The following is a 17,755-nucleotide window of genomic DNA, read 5'->3' on the forward strand; positions in this document are numbered from 1 at the left end:
GGCCCGGGGCACTCTGGGAGTTGTAGTCCTCTGTGGAACTTTATACAATTATGGTGAGTCCCGCAGCACGCTGGGAGTCGTAGCTCGTCTCCGCCGTGCCGACTAGGAGAATTTGGAATGATAGCTCCTCGCTTTGCTAAAGGGGTAATCTTTTATGCAGCTGACTCCAGGTGACTTTTAGTGTGCACCTGGCACTGTTCGCGGCACTGCAGATTTAACTTAGTTAAGCGTGCCAGCCTCTAAACCACCTGGGTGCTGAGAATACTGCTGAGCCCACCACTGTCCTTTCACACAGGAGGAAGCAGACTGCAGACGCTGCTTCTGTGAGTTCCTCAAGTCCAGGAATCATATGTGGTGCCATGTTGCACCTAAGGAGTAGCTCCTTTTAATTTTTCTCTTCTGAAACAGGGTCTCATGTATCCCAGGTTAGTTCTGAACTCACTGTGTAGCCTTGAACTTCTACTGTCCCGTTTGGGATTACAGGTGTGTGCCACCATGCCCAGATTATACTGTGTTGGGAACTCTGTGCATCCTAGGGAAGCACTCTACCAAATGGGATACATATCCAGCGATCTCTCTCTCTCTCTCTCTCTCTCTCTCTCTCTCTCTCTCTCTCTCTCTCTCTCTCTCTCTCTCTCCTCTCTGTCTCTCATAAAATGAATTTAAAACTTTGTAAATTATGTGTGTATGGGGGAGTGGGGAGGATGTACACGCAAGTGTAGTTGCCCATTGGGGCCAGAAGAGGGCTTTGGACACCCTGGAGCTGGAGTTACAAGGTGTGTGTTTTTAGTGTTGAGCCATCTCTCCAGTACCTCTGTTGGGGTTGTTTGTTTTTGATATAATCTCACGCTGCAGACTATCATACTAACCTAGATCTCATTCTGAGAAATCTCCCTGTAGCTTTCCAAGTGCTGGGATTACAGGAATGAGCCACCATGTCCAGCCTTCAATATGGTTTTACCGAGGACTAACTAGGTACCGGGCAGGGGACTCAAGGATGTCTTCTCCTGGGGCTGGAGGTATAATCCCCCAGGGGATAATGGGAAACTGAGTCACAGAGGTATCTAGAAATCCCTTCCTTCCTATACTATTGTCCTTGGGAGACAAGACGTTTCCATGGAAGTCATGCCCAAGAGCACTGTGTGACCGTGCACCTGCCTAGCAATATGAGACCCTTGGGTTGGTTCCCCAGCACTGCAAAAAGGTAGGTATGGTGGTTCATGCCTGTAATCCCAGTCCTTTGGGAGGCTGAGACGGGAGCATGGTTGAGAGCTTCAGGCCAGTCTGCACTAGAGTGAGAGACTCTGTCTCAGCAAAATAAAACAATAGCAAGGAAAATAAAATCCCGCCCCCTCACCAGGCGGTGGTGGCTCATGCCGCCTTTAATCCCAGCACTCGGGAGGCAGAGGCAGGAGGATCTCTGTGAGTTTGAGGCCAGCCTGGTCTCCAGAGCGAGTGCCAGGACAGGCTCCAAAGCTACACAGAGAAACCCTGTTTCAGAGAGAGAGAGAGAGAGAGAGAGAATAAGATTCTCCCACTCCACTCCCAGCTGAGTGTCAGTAGACAAGTTGTGCCCAGAGTCCCCAACTATGGTGAGAACTGGAGGCTGTACCTTTCTGGTAATGACCCTGTGCCTGGCTCATGGGAGACTTCTCTGTTTATCCTGATGTTGGCGCTGCTGCAAAGCCCTGGAACTTGGTGCTTCTGCTGTGGTACACTCAGACTTACCAGGACCAAAAGGTGACGGGAGGTCAGGAACTCAACCCTCCTAGTTGTCTGTGGTGGGCTTGGAGCAAGCTGGTCTGAGAGGGGAGACCCAGTCTAACGAGGTGCCTCTAGGGGACTTCATCTGGTCTCAGGTGCTGACCATGCCCCTCTCTGTCATTTCCCCTTCTTCTTCCTGCTGTGTCTGCAGGTGGTGTGTTGGAAAGGCATGGCCGCCAGGCAGGCTTCCTGGAAGAAACTACTGTATTTGGCGACAGGACAGTCTACTAAGCAAGTGATGGAGGAGGGGAGAGTGACTTGGGTAGGGGACAGCATGGGCCACAGGAAGGTGGCAGACCCTGTGGGAAGAAGTCCAGGGGGCCTGAGAAGTGAGGAGATGCAGCCAGAGGCCACCTGCAGAGACAGAGCCAACTCTAAGGGATTCTTCCCCTCTCCCAAACTCGTAGCGGAGCCATCCTAAAGGGGGGGCAGAGGTCAAGTCCCTATAGGCCTGGGGCCCCAGGGACCTCCACCTAGTACAAAGGCTCCCTGCTTCCCCATAGCAGGGTGCTCTGGCCCTGACCCACACACAAGCTCTGCCTAATTCCCGAATTCCAGTCTTTAGAAAACAAGGCCTTATCTCATTGTCTGGCTGCAGCCCTTCTGCTGGGAAATGGGGGGCGGGAGCGAAGACTCCATGGGAAGGGGGGTGGATGGGCTGGGAGCAGCCACAGGGGCTCTCAGGGGAGAGAGGGGACAAAAGAGCAGGCGCCTCCCTTTGATGGCAGAACCAGAGATTGGCCACCTGCTTGTAACCCTTTCAGAAACTATAAGGCCTTCCCAAGGGGGCTGCCTGTCAATCATTAAGCAGCTGTGGGGAGGAGGAACAAGGCACAAGGCTTGAGGACCCCACCCAGGTGGCATAGCTGGACCACTAGCTTTTGTCCTTCCCAAGTGGGCCTATCTCCCTGCGGAGGCATATACTCTTTCCAGGGCTATAGGACAAACAGTTTGTATGGCTAGGTCCTCCTTCCTGGTGCTTGACGTGTGTGCAACCAGGTGTGTTTGGAGGAGACTGTACCAGAGCTTGCTTGCTCTCTGTCTCTGTCTCTGTCTCTGTCTCCCCTCTCTCTCTTGTGTGTGTATCTGAGTGTGTATCTGTATGGATTGTGTATCTGTATGGATTGTGTGTGTGTGTGTGTGTGTGTGTGTGTGTGTGTGTATCTGAATGCATTTGCATAATATATGTGCATGTTTATGTGTGGATCTGTGTGCATCTCTGTGTGTACACATGTTTGCATTCTTACCTGGCTATGCCTGAGCTTTGAGTTATCCTTGTAAGAGGCCAGGAGATAGACAGGCTTCCTGATAGACAGACGGATATACAAGTTGGCAAACTTCCAAGATGGCCATCTTCTTCCTCAACCTTCTGACTTGAGACAAAAGCCTGGCAGGTTTTGTCTCCCATCATTTGGCACCCTGGTGATGGACAAGGCTGGATTTGGACATGTCACACAACAGTTCTGAGCTAGTCAACTGTCCTAGCTTTCTCCAAACTGACCAGCCTGTAATTAGGGATGCAAAATTTCAAAGGTTTTCCAGCCCACAGGCCTCAGAAGACACTGGGAGTTTGGCCGCTCTGCTGGGCAGAGCGTCTTTTTCTCTGTGTGCCAACTGGCCGTGCACATCCCCTCACCCCCAGTAAATGCCTTACTTTGCCTGCTGATCCTGTCTGCCCTGCTGGAGGCGGCTCTGATGCTCCGGGTTGTGTTCCAGACCTTTCCTGCCTTTTAATTCTTTAACTGGATCGTTTATAGACTGGTGACAGTTGGGGATGAGCCTGGGTAGGGTGAGGAATCTCCTGAGCCAGTTCCTTTTGTTTTCTGCCTTTTTCCAGGTCTCCAGGTCCCCCCACCCCCACCCCTGTCCCTTTTCCTCTAATTGTAACCTGTTTGCAGTGTTAGCATTAAAGAGTCCCCACTGCAGAGGTCACGGGGTGACCTCACCTTGCCAGTTGTCTCTCTCCTCACAGCCAGTACTCTGGGCAGGGCAGGATGACCCGAGTGCCTGCCGTAGTGGTCCCTTCTGTGTGCAGACACAGCCATGCATCTGTGTACACACGCACATGCAGGCCAGAGGTCAGCCTCACGTGGTGTCTGTCCTCTGGTGCTGCCCCCTTATTCTTGAGGCAGTCTCTCACTGGGACCTGGGACTCACTGATTAGGGTAGGCTGCCTGGCCAGCTAGGAATATGTGTGTCTCTGCATCCCCAGAGCGGGGATTTCAAATGCTGGCCACCATCACAGCTTTTCACATGGGTGCAGGGAAGGCACTCCGGCCCTCATGCTTACAAGACTGGCATTTTCCCAGCGCAGCCATCTCTCCAGCCATTCCTTGCCCAACCAGCCTCTTGATGTGGCTTTTTTCTGGGGCTTTTCACCAGCACCTGCCTTGTGCTGGTCGGCTCCCAAATGTGCTTCTGTGCTTCCCTGCTGTCCCCCCACCCCCACCCCACCCCCGCCCAACAAGGAAGGGAGCAGGCCATCTTTTCTGGGTATCTTTCTGTCTTCCCCCTGTCCACAGCCACAGGCACACGTTTCTGTCACTCGCTCTGTGTAGCTGATACACTGAGCACAAAAGGCCAGCCCTGTGTGCTTAGCCCAGTGCCCAGTTCTGGGACTTGGTGAATGACAGCTGAGTGGCAGATGAGAGAGCGACTCATGGGGCAGCCTGCACATATGTGTGTCCCTGAGGTCAAGTCATCCTGGTGGCAGCTGAGTGGCTGACAGGGGAGGGACACTTGGTTCAGTGCCCCTTGATCTTGGTAACTGCCGTACACATGGAGAACAGGTGCTGTCCTGCCTTTGAGGACAGTCTGGAGAACATGAAGATCATCCCCACCCTCACCATCTCGGGCCACTTGAGGGAGGATTCTAAGAGGCTCATGTCAGGATTTCTGGGGGAGAGCTGCCTCTGGGGGTACCTATGACTTCCTGACACCTGGCCAGGGTGGTGCAGGCTCTGGGGTGTGGGCACAAGTGTGCACGAACACACTCACATGCTGAGTTAGTTCAGTGTGCTGTGTGTGTGTGTGTGTGTGTGTGTGTGTGTGTGTGTGTGTGTGTGTGTGTGTGTGTATTCCTGTAATGCTGGGCCACTGGCAGGAAGTGAGCGGCGGGGAGGCTGCTGGGAACCCAGGCGGTCCCTCAGAGATAAAGAGAGGCAGCAGATTGGAGCTGTAGATAGCAGCTGGGCCCCAGTAAACAGGGGAAATGTCTTTCCCATCCATTCAGCCCACCCCTCCATAGGGCACTGGTCCCACCCAGACCCACCACCCTCGGAGACCGGGACATCACCATTTCCAGCATGGGGGAGGGGCAAGGGCAGGTGCTAGCCGAGTTGGGTGGTGCTGGCTGGGCTGAGCAGGGGACAAGTACTTGGCCCATGTTTTGATGGAGAGTTGAGAACGGGAAAGCAGTTCCTCCAAGTCCTTGCACATGCCCTATGTGGTTGGAAGGTTTTGCCTTGAGACAGATCAGTGCTGTGCTCTGAGGGTGGGGAGTGAGAAGAGGGGTACAGCAGGCAGGCAGGCTCGCTGTGCAGACAGGCTGCAGCGGGCTTCAGTTCCTAGGAGGACAAGAATGCCTTTCCCCTCTGCACCAGCTCACCTCAGCACTGGCTGTGAGAGCTGGGCATGGCCGGATCCCAGGACTCAGCAGAGTTTTCCTGGTTTTTTTTTTTTTTTGTTTGTTTGTTTGTTTTGTTTTTTGTTTTGTTTTCTCTCAGTGATGAAATCGAACTCTGACAGAAAAGCACACGAAGCATATTTTTGCCGTGTCACAAACAAATGTGAACAGTAAATGAACTCCCACGTCGTGGCCACTCCCATCAAGGAGGGGACCTTGAACCTAGCTTTGGTGGAGGCTCAGGCCTGCAGTCCTAGCTGAGGTAGCAGGATTGCCATGAGTCTGAGGTCAGCATGGGTCACAGAGTGAGAAACTCTATCATAAAAGAAAAAAGAAGTGGACCATGGCCAGGGTTCCAGAAACTTCCTTCCCATCCACCGTATCCCTCTGCCTGCTCATTCACCTGCTTCCATTCTGGTTTGCCAGTATGTGTGCATCTCTCAGGGGAGCAGACCATGGCTGGATTTTGAACCGTGTATGTGGAATTCTTGTGTTTAGGCACCGTCTTCCTGAGAGCCATCCACCTTTTTGGGTGTCCTTCCTGTTTGGTGGTGGCCGTGTACCTTTCCACTCCAGACCTAAGCCTTAGGGTGTCAATTCTCGCCCTTCTACCCCATGGGTCCTGGGGCTTGAACTCAAGTCACCAGGCTTGGTAGCAAATGCTTTTACCTGCTGAACTATCATCTCGAAGGCCCTAGGACACAGTTCCATTCCAGAGACCCTCAGCTGGGTCAGGTCAGCTTTGTGAGATCGTGATGCTGGGGACATCCTTGCTCCAGGCTCCAGTTCCTCTGCTTCTGTGGCGCACAGGCCTGGGCTGGAACCAGTGAGTCATAACAGGCTACCTCTCAAGCCATCTCCCCAAGGGATGGAAGTGGTGTGCTCCTCGACTTCCCTGCTGCTGGTTTATCTGGATGACACTTGCGTCATCAGACTTACTCCAGCCCTCTGGGCAGGCAGGCATGTGGGGTGTGTGTGTGTGTGTGTGTGTGTGTGTGTGTGTGTGTCCTTGGGACATGCAGGACCTTGCTTTGTGTTTGGGCTATTTGAACTTCCTTTAAGCAACAGGTTTGTCTTCCTGAGGACCAGTCAGTCAGTGGTTAGCTTCTAAATGGGTGTAACCTACTCCCGCTAGGAAAAGTGTACACCGGGTCCCATTTCCCCCCCCCCGTTCCCCCCCCCATGGTTTGCTCTTACCTTGTATGGCATTTATTTGTTTGCTTTTCTTTTTAATGTTAATTTATTTATTGAGATAAGTTCTCCTTACATAGCCCTGGCTATCCTGAAACTCACTGTGTAGTTCTGGCTGTCCTTAAACTCTTAGAGATCTGCCTGCCTCTGCCTCCCTGGTGCTAAATTAAAGTTGTTTTGTTTGCCACCACGGCTGACTTGTGATTAGCCTTTGTGACGTTCTCCTCGGCACTGCAAGGTCACAGGTTTTCTCACCTCTCATCTTCTGCAAGGGGAAATGGTGCTGTGTGCACATCTTCAGTGTGCGTGCGTGCATGTGTGTGTTCACCATCTGCTATGTTTGCCCCCTCAGAGGGGTGGCAGTGTGGAGGAGAGATGTCTGGCCCCCTCTTTGCCCTATGGGCCTCAAGATGGCCATCATGCCCTGCTCTGGCTAGTATGACAGGCTACAGGACACAAGATGGGAACCAAAGGGGACTGGACTCAAAGAAAGAACAGTTCACATGGGTCTAGAGAATGGCCAGAAATGATGAGTGGACCACGGAGGCCAGGGACACCAAAACCAGGGCAGGGGACTCAGAGGTGACCTGGGCAGACTGTGAGCCCCATATATAGAGCCAACAATGACAATTCGATTCTAAAAGGGGCTGAAGACTGTTTTGGCTCTTGGTAAGCTAGGGTGCTGGACAATCCACAGTTGCCAAAACTGCTCCAAGCCTGTAGCTTCTGGGTTCACTGTTACACATCCAAGAAGAGGAATGACCACAGACGGTGGGAGAAGATCAGATGTGGACTCATAAGGAGCAGGAGGGAAGGGAGCGTCCCATGACAGGTATGGGCAGGACAGAGACCAGTCACTTTTGAGCATTTTTGTCAGGCCATTGAGGAGACCACACACCCTCACATCCTGTGTATGCTCCCTTGTCCCAACTGGAGAGGTGGTCATGTGTTACTCTTCCAGTCAGGGGAATGGTCACATGTTACAGTCATGACCAGCTCATGATCCGGTCTGCCTTTGCTTTCTGCTAAGAGCCAGCTCCCCTCTGACCAGGCTGAAGTAAATCTCACTGCCTCCAGTGCCATCCACTCCCCAGATGTCACAAGGGCTGAGATTGGATGTCTTGGAACTGCAGTGTTTAGCTGATGTACCCATATTTTGAGGTCCCATGCTCTGGGACTGCGAGGGTGGGGTGGGGCAGCTTTGGAGCCTGGGATCCCAACAGAGACAAAGGGTTAGAAGAGTAGAGGACACCCTGGGGAGTCCTAGGGGGCGATTGCCCCTGTGTGTGGTTGGAAGGCATTCAGCCTCCAGGAATCTCAGATTGGGGTGGGGCAGGGAGGAGTATGGGGTACTTGAGACAGCCCAGTTCCCACTTAAGGGTCGCTCTGAGCGGCTGGATGTGTGGTAGGCATGGGCATTGAGGGCAGAGGCCTCAGGCTTTCCTGCAGGGTTTTAGAGAAGCCAGTCTTCCTGATCCCTGCCAGCCGTATTTAGAGAGTGTGAGGACGACCCCTTCCCAAGTGCCTCAAGCCCCAGTTGGCAGCAGGCTGTACTTCTGCGGATTTCCTGCCACCTGTTCCTTTCCAGGTCTGAGCCTCCCTTCTAGGTCCTGCCCCTCCCTCCATGCCAGCTACCTAGCTCCCTGCCCACAGTGTAGCCTGGCTCCTGCTCCCAGCTCCCTGCCCACAGTGTAGCCTGGCTCCTGCTCCCAGCTCCCTGCCCACAGTGTAGCCTGGCTCCTGCTCCCAGCTCCCTGCCCACAGGGCCGCCTGGCTCCTATCAACTGGGGCCTGGGCAGTGCTCCGTTTGACATTATTTACTGTGCAACTTCCTTCTTCTTCCAGGAACTTGTCCTCTATCTTCAGGCGGCTTCTGACCAGGCAGCAAGACCTCTAATCTCTCACATCTCACTTACTGGTACCACGCCTCTCAAGCTTCCTGCTGCTGAGCCTGGACTGAGGTGTGGGGTCAGCACCCAGGCTGCTGAGATCTCTCTCCCCTCTGGAGCCCCAGGTTTGACCTTTTGCATCAGTAGGCAGGAAGACAAAGGGGTCAGATGCTGGGGAAGGGTGGCCAGCTGCAGGACGGGCTTGGCTCATTAGCCACTCCTGCTATGTGCAGGAGAGGACTCTGGCCCTGGGGCTCAGGATCCAGCCCACAGTGGCAGTGTCCCTCACTCTGCCCCTGTGGGAGGACCCCACAAGGCATGCCTGTCTTGAGACCTTCCCCCGTGTTCCCTGAAATCCCTGCTTCTGCAGCCTGAGGCCAGAGCCCAGTGGGTAAGTGTGGGAAGGCTTGGGAGATGGGCTTGGACAGATGTGTGTGAATGTGTTCAAGGCTTTAGGTCGGCTGGAGATGCACAATCTCAGGACCGGCCCACTTGTCAGCCCTGGTAGGTAGGCTCCCCAGGCTTCCGAGTACACTTTGGCATCTCAGATCACAGGGAGTGTGGGCAAAACATCTGCCTGCCCCCCACCTGGGACCCGAGTCTTTGGACAGTCAGATCCTGCTCTGCTCAGGGACAGTGTTCTCACAGATATCCCCAACTTAAGGCTGTCTGGACTTTACTGGGTGTGAAGCAAAAGCAGTCAGTAGAAATGGTTCCTGTCCTGAGCTTTTCCTAGACTTTCAACATGTGACATGAGACTTTCAACACGTGATATGAGACTTTCAACACGTGACAGGAGACTTTCAACACGTGACAGGAGACTGTCAACACGTGACAGGAGACTTTCAACACGTGACAGGAGACTGTCCACACGTGACAGGAGACTGTCAACACGTGACAGGAGACTGTCAACACGTGACAGGAGACTGTCAACACGTGACAGGAGACTGTCCCAGTTTCTGGTCAGTGGCTGGACCACAGCTCCTCAGCCCCGAGACCATCAGGAAAACCACACACCCCACTGTGACTGTGGCTCCTGCTGGGATGTTCCAGAGCTTAGGGGTGGTGTTCACATCTGCCACTTTATATCTAGGATGGTTCATCATAGCTACTCTGAGTGAAGGGCATGTATAGTGCCTCCCAAGTGCTGAACACCTACTGTGTGCCCAATACCTACTGTGTACTGAACACCTACTTTGCCCCACACCGACTGTGCACAAACACCTATTGTGTGTCAAATACCTACTAGGCACTCAATATCGCATACTGACTACCTACTATGTGATTTTATTTTAGATTTATTTATTATGTATACAGTGTTCTGCCTGCATGTATACCTGCACACCAGAGGAGGACTCCAGATCTCGTTACAGATGGTTGTGAGCCTCCATGTGGTTGCTGGGAATCAAACTCAGGACCTCTGGAAGAGCAGGCAGTACTCTTAACTTCTGAGCCATCTCTGCAGCCCCCACTATGTGATCTTATCTGTAGGCTCTCCAGCAATCATTTACCCCGAGCCAGGATTCACTTGCCAGAGCTTGAACTGCCATATGCTGGCCTTTACTCTTTGGTATTAGAAGGAGCCAACCCTTTGTTATCTGTCCCCAAAGACCCTATTTTGATACTGTTCATCCCCTTCCACAGACAGCTGTCACCTCTCTTCCTCTGGCAGTCTGGCAGAAGATGGACAGTGGCCACCTTAAGCCTCCCTCTTGGTCCCTGGATCCATCAGCAGTGACATTTGTCGCAGTGGCAGAGTCTGGGGATCTCTGGGAAGAAGGAGATTGGAGTTTGAGCTGGCAGATGGGCCCAAGCAGAAGGCATCAAGACTCTGCACAGTTGGAGTCCCCAGGGCATTTCCTCAGCATTGTTCTCCAGGTGGGATTGCAGAATGACCAGGGGCTGGACAGGATTCTGCACTTCACATTTAAGCCATATTCTCAACCGATGAGCCGTCATTCCAGCCCAGTCACACTCTCCTTAATGCTAATCCTAATGCCTTTTTATTCATAGTGTTATTTTGTATTGGGAGGGTAGAGACAGGGTGTTATATACCCCAGACCAGCCTCGAACTGTGTAACTAGCAGTCTCTTACCCTTCTGTCTTCACCTCATATGCTGGAGGCACACCGCCACTCGTGGCTGTAGGAGCGTGTGAATGTGCTTGTTGGGCACACGGGGACAGCTGTGTCAAGGACCAATGCCTCAGTCCCATGGGAATGGCAAAACCTCCCCCAGCACGAGGGACAGTAAAGCCTACCTAGGGACCGAGTGTGAATGTTGACAGTGTGTGCAGAAAATACCCACCATAACTCTCTCAGCCGCCACGTTTACAGCCTGAAGACCACTCCCTACAGAAATTAGTTAACCCCGCCTCCCTGGTCAGCTGTATGCGATAACCCCGCCTCCCTGGTCAGCTGTATGTGATAACCCCGCCTCCCCGTTCAGCTGTATGTGATAACCCCGCCTCCCCGTTCAGCTGTGTGCGATAACCCCGCCTCCCCGTTCAGCTGTGTGTGATAACCCCGCCTCCCCGTTCAGCTGTATGTGATAACCCCGCCTCCCCGTTCAGCTGTGTGTGATAACCCCGCCTCCCCGTTCAGCTGTGTGTGATAACCCCGCCTCCCTGGTCAGCTGTATGTGATAACCCCGCCTCCCTGTTCAGCTGTATGAGATAACCCCGCCTCCCCGTTCAGCTGTATGCGATAACCCCGCCTCCCCGGTCAGCTGTGTGTGATAACCCCGCCTCCCCATTCAGCTGTGTGTGATAACCCCGCCTCCCCGTTCAGCTGTGTGTGATAACCCCGCCTCCCTGTTCAGCTGTGTGTGATAACCCCGCCTCCCTGTTCAGCTGTGTGTGATAACCCCGCCTCCCCGTTCAGCTGTGTGTGATAACCCCGCCTCCCTGTTCAGCTGTGTGTGATAACCCCGCCTCCCCGTTCAGCTGTGTGTGATAACCCCGCCTCCCCGTTCAGCTGTGTGTGATAACCCCGCCTCCCTGTTCAGCTGTGTGTGATAACCCCGCCTCCCCGTTCAGCTGTGTGTGATAACCCCGCCTCCCCGTTCAGCTGTGTGTGATAACCCCGCCTCCCCGTTCAGCTGTGTGTGATAACCCCGCCTCCCCGTTCAGCTGTGTGTGATAACCCCGCCTCCCTGTTCAGCTGTGTGTGATAACCCCGCCTCCCCGTTCAGCTGTGTGTGATAACCCCGCCTCCCCGTTCAGCTGTATGCGATAACCCCGCCTCCCTGTTCAGCTGTATGCGATAACCCCGCCTCCCTGGTCAGCTGTATGAGATAACCCCGCCTCCCTGTTCAGCTGTGTGTGATAACCCCGCCTCCCCGTTCAGCTGTGTGTGATAACCCCGCCTCCCTGATCACCTGTTTGTGATAACCCCGCCTCCCCGTTCAGCTGTGTGTGATAACCCCGCCTCCCTGTTCAGCTGTATGTGATAACCCCGCCTCCCTGTTCAGCTGTGTGTGATAACCCCGCCTCCCCGTTCAGCTGTGTGTGATAACCCCGCCTCCCCGTTCAGCTGTGTGTGATAACCCCGCCTCCCTGTTCAGCTGTGTGTGATAACCCCGCCTCCCCGTTCAGCTGTGTGTGATAACCCCGCCTCCCCGTTCAGCTGTGTGTGATAACCCCGCCTCCCTGTTCAGCTGTGTGTGATAACCCCGCCTCCCTGGTCAGCTGTATGTGATAACCCCGCCTCCCCGTTCAGCTGTGTGTGATAACCCCGCCTCCCTGTTCAGCTGTATGTGATAACCCCGCCTCCCTTCAGCTGTATGTGATAACCCCGCCTCCCTGTTCAGCTGTGTGTGATAACCCCGCCTCCCCGTTCAGCTGTGTGTGATAACCCCGCCTCCCTGTTCAGCTGTGTGTGATAACCCCGCCTCCCCGTTCAGCTGTGTGTGATAACCCCGCCTCCCTGTTCACCCCGCCTCCCTGTCAGCTGTGATAACCCCGCCTCCCCGTTCAGCTGTATGCGATAACCCCGCCTCCCCGGTCAGCTGTGTGTGATAACCCCGCCTCCCTGTTCAGCTGTATGTGATAACCCCGCCTCCCTGTTCAGCTGTGTGTGATAACCCCGCCTCCCCGTTCAGCTGTGTGTGATAACCCCGCCTCCCTGTTCAGCTGTGTGTGATAACCCCGCCTCCCCGTTCAGCTGTGTGTGATAACCCCGCCTCCCTTCAGCTGTGTGTGATAACCCCGCCTCCCCGTTCAGCTGTGTGTGATAACCCCGCCTCCCTGTTCAGCTGTGTGTGATAACCCCGCCTCCCTGTTCAGCTGTGTGTGATAACCCCGCCTCCCCGTTCAGCTGTGTGTGATAACCCCGCCTCCCTGGTCAGCTGTGTGTGATAACCCCGCCTCCCCGTTCAGCTGTTTGTGATAACCCCGCCTCCCTGTTCATGTGTAGACAATAACCCCGCCTCCCTGTTCGATTGTCTACAGTTAAAAGCCAAGCTTCTGGGTGCTATGCCTTCTCCACCAGAGCCCAGTCCACTGGATCCCAACTTTTCTGCGTCTGTGTGTCTGTCTGTGTTTATCGTTTCTTCATCCCCTGGCTACCCCACTTAGCTCAATCCCTTGAGCTGTGCAAGGCCGAGGTACACGGCTTTTGTTTTGCTTGTTTCTTTGAGATAGAGTCTTGCACTAGTTGGCCTGGTATGTACTGTGGAGACTATATTATGGAGACCAAGTTGACCTAGAACTCACAGCAGTCTGGCCTCAGACTCCCAAGTGTTAAGATTACAGGCATGAGCTGCCACACCCGGCTTTTTGGTGAATATTTTATATGCAGTAATTGTACACATGTCCCACAGAGCCTCACAATCTGTAAACTGCCATGTACATGTTGGGTTTTATCGGCGGGTAGGTGCACAGTCCTAGCAGTGTACGGTTTGAAAGTCATGTTTCCCAGGTCTAACCCCTCTCTCGTCCTGGCACCCACTTGCTGAGCCCAGGCTGGAGGAAGGTCCCTCTTTGGGCTATCTGGAGGGCTGTCTGCAATGCAAAGTCCCAAGCTGGCTTGATTGTCATAGTAGGGGGAGCAAGTGACAATAGGCTCAAGCTTCTCTCTAGTGGGGAATGGCTTCTCTGGGGGCGGAGACAAGCCTGAGTGGCCCTGACCCTGAGGTGTGGGACCCTATGACCATACCATAAGACCGGTCTACTCAGCACAGAACAGCATGCAGAAGCTACACCTGCCATGGGTGGGGCCTTAGGACCTCGGGCAGACCTGCTTCTGGGAGCAGCAGAATTCCACAGGCAATCTGGACCAGGCAGGGGCGACTGCAGACCACATTGCCAAGCATTCCTCCTCTCGTGGGTGGTGAAGGTCTATGCGGTGCCAGCAACTTCAGTGCATGCGCAGCCATGATGTGAACGAGGTGAGCTGTCATTTGGGAGAGGAAGACCCTGGGAGAAAACTCCAGGGTTCTCAGCCCATCTATGGGTTTGCTAGCCTTTGCTGGGTGCCGGGTTAGAATGCCTTGTCTCCTGTCAAAGAGGACCTCCAGGAGTTCTTCATTGCAGGACAGTGGCTTCACTGGTGAAGAAACAGGCTCAGGAGGTAAAGTTACCAGCCTGTAAGTGCTGCAGGACTGGATGGAGTCTGTACGTCCAGTGTGTGGGCTCCCGTGCACCACAGTGGAGGCCAGCTGTGTGTGGGCTCCCGTGCACCACAGTGGGGGCCAGCTGTGTGTGGGCTCCCGTGCACCACAGTGGGGGCCAGCTGTGTGTGGGCTCCCGTGCACCACAGTGGGGGCCAGCTGTGTGTGGGCTCCCGTGCACCACAGTGGGGGCCAGCTGTGTGTGGGCTCCCGTGCACCACAGTGGGGGGCCAGCTGTGTGTGGGCTCCCTTGTACCACAGTGGGGGCCAGCTGTGTGTGGGCTCCCGTGCACCACAGTGGGGGCCAGCTGTGTGTGGGCTCCGTGCACCACAGTGGGGGCCAGCTGTGTGTGGGCTCCCGTGCACCACAGTGGGGGCCAGCTGTGTGTGGGCTCCCGTGCACCACAGTGGGGGCCAGCTGTGTGTGGGCTCCCGTGCACCACAGTGGGGGGCCAGCTGTGTGTGGGCTCCGTGCACCACAGTGGGGGGCCAGCTGTGTGTGGGCTCCCTTGTACCACAGTGGGGGGTCAGCTGTGTGTGGGCTCCCGTGTACCACAGTAGGGGCCAGCTGTATGTGGGCTCCCGTGCACCACAGTGGGGGCCAGCTGTGTGTGGGCTCCGTGCACCACAGTGGGGGCCAGCTGTGTGTGGGCTCCCGTGTACCACAGTGGGGCCAGCTGTGTGTGGGCTCCCGTGTACCACAGTAGGGGCCAGCTGTGTGTGGGCTCCCGTGTACCACAGTAGGGGGCCAGCTGTGTGTGGGCTCCCGTGTACCACAGTAGGGGCCAGCTGTGTGTGGAGCCAGCAGGGAACAGTGCTGTGAGGCAGGAGGCACTCATTACCTTCTGTACCTGGATGAGTCACCACCATTTTTAAGCCTGCCTCTCCCTCTTTTTTAATGCCTCTTCCATTTTTAAGTCTCCCATGGTAGCCCCACCTCCACCAAGAGTCACAGCCCCATTCTTATCTCTCTTGTACCTGGCTTATCTCCAGGCAGAGTCGGTCTTTGGCACTGTTTGTCCCATGTCCCTCACTTGGATCTGTCACGGGTTCTCATTTCTGTGTCTTTGTCATGAGGTGGGGCATTATCAGTGGATCCTCGGGAACTACATGAGGACTGAGAAAGGAAGGCTGAGAGGGGCTTCTTTCAGAAGATAGGTGATGGCTCTGGAGAAATTAGAGGACGGGCATGAGCAAGGGGAGTGGGCACCAGGGGACACTTCATCAAAGACAAGGAGCTATGCCTGCCCTGGGAAAAGTGAGATTAGCTCCTACAGTCAGGGGCCCCTCCAGAGTTTTGATTTTTGGTTTTTTTTTTTTGAGACAGGATCTCACTGTGCAGCACTGGCTGACCTTGAACTCACCGAGATCAGCTTGCCTGTGCTGGGACATGGCAAGTTCCTAACCAGGAACATCACAGAAGCAAGCCTTCCTTTTACAGTCCAGTGTGGACCTCCTGCAGAGGAGGGGGCACGGAGGGCAGCTGATCCCTCTCAAAGTTTACTCAGCTTCCTGCCTAGGCCACACAGTTCACGTCACACAGTCCCTGGAATCTGGAGGTCATGTGTTCAATTTACTCATGTCCTGTGTAAGTGTTTACTTGGGAACCAAGAACTTTCTAGAGCTTTCCAGGCACCAGGCTTGGGGAGCCCTGACTAGGGGCTAGGCTTCAGGGTGCCCAAGCTACCTCATGGTATGTCAGTGCCCTGACCCCACCCCTGGCATCAGTCCCTACTGCCACCCTGTCTCTGCTTACTCTGGGCTGGCCCCTGGGCTTTGGGTAGCGATATGGAGGGCTCCTCCCTGTGGAGTCCACAGGGGATGGGTCTGAAGAGCCTGCCTAGGGCCCCACATGGGCAGCTGTTCCCGGAATGGGGGTTAATTTTTGTTGTTGTTGGCAAATGTGCAGTGGTCTTAATTATTTATACGGAGCACTTATCTCCCCCAAATGTTTGATTGGGATTCTGTAGATAGTCAAGCATGCATGGCAGGCAACGGGGTAGAGGCAGAGAGATGCAAATCAGCCTGGCCCCGGGGTGCAAGGTGCATCAGTGGCAGTGTTGACTCTCCCATGCGATAGCATTGGGAAGCTGCACCCATGTGTTGTGCCCATGGGAGTCTATGGCTGGCAGGTTTACCCACCTTTCTGCTTTGGTTGCAGGGGGTACCACCTCCAAGGACCAGTTCTCCTGGAACAGAGCAGCACAAGCAGCCAGCCACCCATGAGGCCTTAAGAAGGGCCCTAAACCTGGCCCTGGCTGTGTGTCGAGGAGTCCCTGTACTCGAGAGGTAGAGACAAGAGGCTTGGGCGTTTAAGGCAAGCATGGACTACATAGTGGGTTCTAGGATAGCTTGGGCAACATGAAACTGTCTCCAAAAAACCAAATTAGGAGGCTGAATGAATGCCTCAACAGTTAAGAGCACTGGCTGCTCTTGCAGAGGACCAAGGTTCAATTCCCAGCACCCACATGGCAGCTCACGAGCATCTGTGACTCCAGCCCTCGTTGGTGTGAGTATACACACATTCAGTCAAAACACCAAAAGACATAAAATAAAATAATTTTAAAAATATTTTAAGCACTGGCCGGTCTTGGTTCGGTTCCCAGAATACACATGGTGCCACAACCATCTGTTGCCTGTAACCCCAGTTCCTGTGGCTCTGAACAACCCCCCCCCCTTTGAGCATCAGGCCTACAGGTAGTCCACAAACATACATGCATGCAGACACTCATACACACAGAATAAATGAATCTTAAAAACACAAAGGCCTACATGAGCCGGGCATGATGGTGCACACCTGTAATCCCAGCGTTTGAGCGGCAGATCTCTGTGAGTGCGAGTTGGAGGCAAACCTGGTCAATACAGTGAATTAAAGACTAGCCAGGGCTACACAGCTTGTCACAAACAACATTTTCTCCAAACAAATCAACCGAGGCAAAGACCTTGGCATCCAACACCCGTGTGACCTGTTCTCAATTCCTCCTCTCCAGGGCTTGGGAACTGGAGTGGCCTTATTGTGTTTATTTTGTGGATGTGACTAGGGGCTTCCGAGCATGACTGGGACAAATGGAGCGCAGTGGGTGTGGTCCATCCCTCCCTGCTTAGGTCCCCGAGTTCTGGCAATCCCACTGGAGACTGGTGAAGTGACTTTGCCCCGCACCTGCCCCTGCGTTCTCAGAGGTCAACCTTCCCACACTGGGTCAGCCCTGATGTGCTCCTTGTGTGTGCACCCTAAACCAGATCGTGTGAGGCAGGGCATCAGGGAGAGTGTGGGTGAGAGGTTCCCCCTCTCCCCCTGGAAAGGAAGCTGGCCCGCATCTGTCCCAGCAGCTACTCTCAAACCCACGGGAGTGAGGCAGCCAGATGCCCCTGGGAGCACCAATCCCTTGCTCACACCCATCGTGGGGCCTCCATCGCGCTACGTGTTTGTGTCGGGTGGAAAGGACTGGCAATTGGTGATTCAACCGGAGTTTTCACCCCTGGGATCCGAGTGGGCCCCCGGGGCGGGTGTGTGGGGCCCGGGCAGGAGTCTCCCCCTGAAATAGAGCATCCCCACCGCACCTCCCGGAGTCCGTGAGCAGCGCTCTCCGGAGGAGAACTCTTCCAGGCGGGAGATCCCCTGCGGCTCCCACGGGGGGGGGGGGCTGCCAGCCTGGTAATTGGTGCATCGATTCGCA

The 17,755-nt window shown here is 54.5% G+C and overlaps 1 long non-coding RNA gene across 2 annotated transcripts; it reads left to right on the plus strand.

Annotated features, from left to right (window-relative positions):
- The first annotated feature begins 5,466 nt into the window (after nt 1-5,466).
- LOC103162891 lies at nt 5,467-16,649 on the plus strand. 2 transcript variants are annotated; one of them, XR_004770692.1, is made up of 6 exons: nt 5,467-8,168; nt 8,426-8,594; nt 10,114-10,347; nt 13,692-13,856; nt 15,406-15,666; nt 16,240-16,649. It is a non-coding gene; the product is annotated as an uncharacterized LOC103162891 (long non-coding RNA). The 2 variants fall into 2 exon arrangements; XR_004770691.1 differs by lacking the exons at nt 5,467-8,168; nt 8,426-8,594 and adding an exon at nt 8,610-8,860.
- Nucleotides 16,650-17,755: the final 1,106 nt, after the last annotated feature.

Source organism: Cricetulus griseus, chromosome 7 (genome assembly GCF_003668045.3).
Source record: "Cricetulus griseus strain 17A/GY chromosome 7, alternate assembly CriGri-PICRH-1.0, whole genome shotgun sequence".
NCBI classification, from domain to species: Eukaryota; Metazoa; Chordata; class Mammalia; order Rodentia; family Cricetidae; genus Cricetulus; species Cricetulus griseus.